Source organism: Cupressus sempervirens, chromosome 7 (assembly GCF_028749045.1).
Source record: "Cupressus sempervirens isolate cs-2001-9-10 chromosome 7, ASM2874904v1, whole genome shotgun sequence".
Classification (NCBI taxonomy): Eukaryota; Viridiplantae; Streptophyta; class Pinopsida; order Cupressales; family Cupressaceae; genus Cupressus; species Cupressus sempervirens.
Window position 1 is genome coordinate 658,542,563 of NC_143124.1, and position 5,635 is coordinate 658,548,197.

The following is a 5,635-nucleotide window of genomic DNA, read 5'->3' on the forward strand; positions in this document are numbered from 1 at the left end:
GACTATATTACTAATGCAAAGAGATGAATCTAAAACAAATAGAAAAGGTTAGGACAATGCATAAAATCTCTAGAAAGCTCTAGCACTATACTAACATGGTAAAAATGCTATGGAGGGAGATGAGAAATTCTTGGGACAAGGGTCTTATTTATAGGCTTGATGGAGATCATGAGGATTTAGCATCTATGTGGAATCCACATAGGTGCCACATGGGAGACACATGTGCTAAACTAAAGTCCATGCAAAAGTCAAAAGGAGCCTTTAAGGTTTAAGTCACTCAAGGCATGCTCACACATGTGTGAGAAATTTTGGGGAAAGGAGTAGGAGATGAAGCTATAAGAGTACCTTTTGGAGAAGTTAATGAAAGAGGGCTCTTTAGGATTGTGTTTCTCACACTTGTGAGAAACCCATTATGGGCTAAAAGGTGGCTAAAGCATGATAAGGATTCATTAATCTTAGTTACAAGTGGATAGGCTTAGGTAGGTGAGAGTAGACTAGGCTTTAGATAGGATTTAGGATTGAATTTAATAGAATTTAATTTAAGAGTGGGTTAGAAATTGTAACCATGTGAAAGGATTTGAATAAATAGGATTTATTTAAAAAGGGGATTTTTGGAGCACTTTTTATTAAATAAATTTAATATATTGAATACCTTAGGAAAATAAACATATTTAATTAAATAAGTAGAAGAATATAATTAATATAATTAATTAAGGTGCTACATGATATATTAAATTATTAATATAGTGTTTGGGGTGATTTTAAGCATCTACATCACCTTTCTTTTAAAAACCCTTGTCAATAAGGATTTGTGTTGCTTGTGTGTTTTAGATGTTGAATTCACTTTGTAAGATGGAGGATATCTCCACAATTTCAATGGATCTACCAAAACCATAGCATGGATTAGTGGATGTAAATGTTCATCAATAAAGAAGATAATGAATGCCTTAATATAGATCTCTTCCCTTGATTTCCAACAAAATGCTAGATATTGAAGAGTAAATTCTCACAAAGAAACCTTGAAACTTTGAGTGCCTTGATTACTTGATGAAAACTTTTTTGCTTGATTTTCTTGAGTGCTTTTGATTCTTAATGGATAGATTGGATTATATTAGATTTCCAAAATGAAGATCCCAAGCCTCCTTTTACATTAGTTTTTGGGTAAGAAAACAATACAAGTTAGTTGGAGATAAAAGAAAAGAATTGGAAACCCCAAGGCACCTTAGGCCCTGGGGCCTCTTTCCCTTGGGGAAGAGGTCAACATGGTTGACATGTTCTAGAACAAGTCAGCTGGGTCAACTTATTCCAAAATAGGTCAACTTGGACAATGTGTTCTTAGGAAAGGCCCCAAAAGAGGACTCAGGTTTCTTGAAGGGATTGCAAATAGAATTGAGAAAAGCAAATAGAAATAGGAGAATGAGAGCATTGATTGTAGGTCCATCCATGGTTCATAAAGAATCTATGGGATGAGTTTTAAAAGGTCTTAAATGGTGGGTTCTTCCATTTTAAAATGATACATTTATCCCCCACTTTAGCAGGAGTATGAGTTGCCTCAAACTCATGATAAAGTAGATAAAAAGGAAAGGTTGATCTCATCATGACTAAGGAGACAAAGACACTATCAAGCTCCCAAGAGGCTTGATTCCTCATAATAACCAAAACCACAATAAGAGAGATGACACTTACAATAAAAAGTGTAGTCAACTAGCCCAATAAGTTTGTGTGCCTTATTATGAACCACACAAGAAAAAAGAAAATAAAAAGGGTGTATCATGACAAGAGATGGTGTTGAATGGTATAGCGAGCGTGTGTGGCATGCTAGTAAACCCATTAAAAATGAATTGAATGATCTTGAAAGTGTACGTGACATTCTACTCAATTCATTGAGAAGATCCCTCTTCAAGGGAACTTCATGTCCCAAAAAGAAGAATAAAAAAAATTACTTGTACACAAGGATTTGTGTTTAAGAAATTAAAAACAAGACCATGCTTCCCAGACTGATAATAGTCCAAAGAAAGATCAAAGAATGATTAACCCTCTTAGACTATAAATAATCTAATGAGGGGTCAAAAGAAAAGATTGAGTCTCCTATAATATTAGTAGTCCAAAGAGAGATCTAAAGAGATAAACAAAGATCAAACCCCCATGAACTATTAGTAGTTCAATAAAGGAGATCAAGTTGCCAAAGTGCATGTGTGTGTAAATGAGCAGAGTGTATAACCCCACATTAAAGAAATTTAAAATTCCTTAATGAGATTAATAGATTTAATATTAGTGTACATACATTCACTAAGAATATTTCCACTATGAGATGCTTCCAAGAGATAACACATCAAGAGAAATAAATAGATGAAAAAAAAGAGCACAAAGGAATCTACTAACTCCAAGGTTAGTATGATCGTATTATAATATGTAATATTATATTAAGTATGAAATGTCATTATTACCTAAGGGAAGTATAACTACAACACAATGGAGGAAAAATAACATAAGAGAGACAAAAAAGAGTCTTTTTGGGCCAACAACATGGAGACCAAAAAGAATCAGTGCTACCATGTCATAACAAACCAAGAATAATATAAAAGGGCACATGTATGAAAAATCACACATATACAACATAAAATATAATGGCATATGGAGGAAGAGAGATATAGATAGAAGAATGTCCATTGCATTTTTTATTACTTTATCCCCTTATACCAAGAGAGTAATAAGGATCATCTAAAGAAATATAGAAAAAACATATAACAAAGAACACAAGATGGGGAAAATACAACATAGATTCACAAAGACTACTATAGTAGAGAAGTCCACTTCAAGTGTTCTTCATGTCCCCCCATCTTAGTCTGAAATGTTAGGGTAAGGATAGTGACTCACAAGAGGAATAACATCTAACACAATAGGAACCACAACCAGCAAGAAAGACTCTAGTAGGAATCATTGTGCTCGTCACTAGTAGTGAGTGTTAGCTATGTAGAAAGCATGTTAGGAAAATCATAATCCATATTAATATTTTATTATTAATCATAACTAACATGTGCATTATAATCATCATCAAAAGTGTCTTCCATATCAAGATTAATAGGATCTAAAATATGAACAAAACCATCATGTTTATCCATTTGTATATTGCTACTTTGATTAACTTGTTCCAAAGGTTTAAGTGTGGGTTGATAAAAAATAGATAAATGTTAAAATTAATATGTATTTTATGAAGCAAGAGAATTATCCTTAGGCTTATCTTGACAATCCTTGTGGAACTTGTAATCATGTTGATTGAAAATGGTTTTGTGAGATGAACTTGAAGGATTAGGGTTGACTGTCATAGGTTTTGAAGAGGGAAGAATTGTAGGTTTAGTAATAGTAGTCAAAGGAATAAATGGTGTAGTTAGTAGAGTGATGTTGGGATCAACCTTAGGAAATCCAAGCTCAAGAATAGGATTGATAAAGATGACTAGGAAGGCTAGGTGGTGTTTGAGGGAGAGATGACCAATAAAAATATATCTTAACATAATCTCAAGGACATGAAGGTTTATAAGAGAATGATAAATGGTCAAAAATTCTCCACTTCAGGGAAATTTTATGCACTTATGAATGGAAGAAGCTACAACTTGCATGGAAGAGAGCTACTGAACACCAAGTTTAACTTGAAATCGATTGGAAGTAGGAATGACAACAAAGTTGGTATGAACAACTCTACCAGATTGAGAGACAAGAAGATTGATAGAGACTTGAGGGAAATACAAAAATCCATTATAATTTTGAATCCACACAATATGTGTATCATAGGTATCCTTCTACAACCCTTTTAAAAAAATATTCTCTTTAGTGACAACATTCACAAAGGAAGAAGGATCAATCAAAATTCCACAAAAAGGGATACGAGAAACCCTAGCAGCAACATAAAGAGGATTGTTATCTTCTTTAAACATATCAAAGTGATTAAAGGTAATAGGTGGTGAATATATAGGTTCAATTGGAGTTTTAATTAGAGGTTGAGGTTGACACTCGACATGATTAACCACATGATTAGCTTCTTCTACCTTACCATAAAAGCTAATGTTAGTGTGAAGATAAAAAGGTTGATTAATGACATTTATTTAATGTGAAGGAAAAGTATTAGTGTGGATTTTTAGATTATGATTAGGAAGTGTAAAAGATTTATTTTCACTATTAACATTGACATCGATAGATATGGCATTGGAATCAATAAGGTCTTGAATAAAAAATTTAAAGCATAAAACTTTTGAGTATCATGACCTGATTGATGATGGTATTGATGAAAATCATTTAGATAAAATGATTTAAGCATTGGTTTTCTAGTGTCAATAGGAAAGATAGGAGGAAGTTGAAGAATTCTAGCATGAATCAAGTTAGTTGTCACATCGAGTAAAGGTTCAAATAAAGGAGTGTACTTATGATTATGATGACAAACAAAGGAAAAATTAGTCACACCTTTGGATGTAGTAGCCACTTGATCAAAAATAGTATTGGTTGACTTATTGATTTTGATGAGGTTATTAGGCATGGAGAACTTATTTTGATTAATAGTGGCATCACTCTTATCACTCTTAATAGCAACCATTGGAGTAGAGATCTCAAGTTGGCTCACTTGTAACTAATAATGGTAAAGTTTTTCAAAAATATGTGAAAAGGAGGTATACATAGTAAGGAGAATCTTATCTCTAATGCTTTTTACAAATTATAAATAAAGATGTGTTGAATATCATGATTAGACACATTATAAAAAATTTGAGCATGCAAGTGTTTAAATCTACCAACAGAGTCACTAATTTTTTATTTAACATCTTGTTTTCAATGTATTAAATCAATCAAATAAATTTGAGGACCAATATTTTCTTAAAATTTTTGAATGAAAGCATTGGCATATGTTTGAAATGGATCAATAGAATAAGGGGTAAAGAGAAATACAATTACAAGGTCTTCTCCCTAAAATTTAGTGGGAATAACTTATCCAGAAGCCTATATTCATGAGAAAAATCACTACATATAGTTTGGAAATTTCCAACATGAATCACAAGATCACCCTTATGAGGTATCCCAACATGTTGTGGTATAACAACATGAAGGATGTCTAAGGAAAGGTAATTAGCAATGTTACATGTAGAGATGTTGTACTTAGATTGAGTGAATTGAGTAATTTTTTATTGTAAAGAAGTGATGGTTGGGACTAAGTTACTGATGGTGGGATTCAAAGATGCAACTATAGTAATATACATATTGGATATGTTAGGAAATTTATAGGAAGCATAAAGAAAATGCAAAGATGTTGGCAGAGGATTGGAAGGAATGAGAAGATGATTGGATTATGTGAAAGGAAACACATTATATGAAGGAAACAAAATAGGAGGAGCACATGTGAGAAGTGAAGGGTTAGGAAGACCAACACCTAGGGGAGTGAAGACTTATGTAGAAGTCATCAGGATAGGTGGCACATAACAAAGAATGATAGGAAAAGTAGTCATGGGGATTGGAAAAGAGGGTTCAATAGTTGTGAAAGGAGGAGTATATTCAAAATCTTGTGAAAATTATGTTAAAGGATTAGCATGACTATTAATAAGGTTGGATATACTACAAAATATAGAGATTTTATTGTCATCATGAGTGATAATAT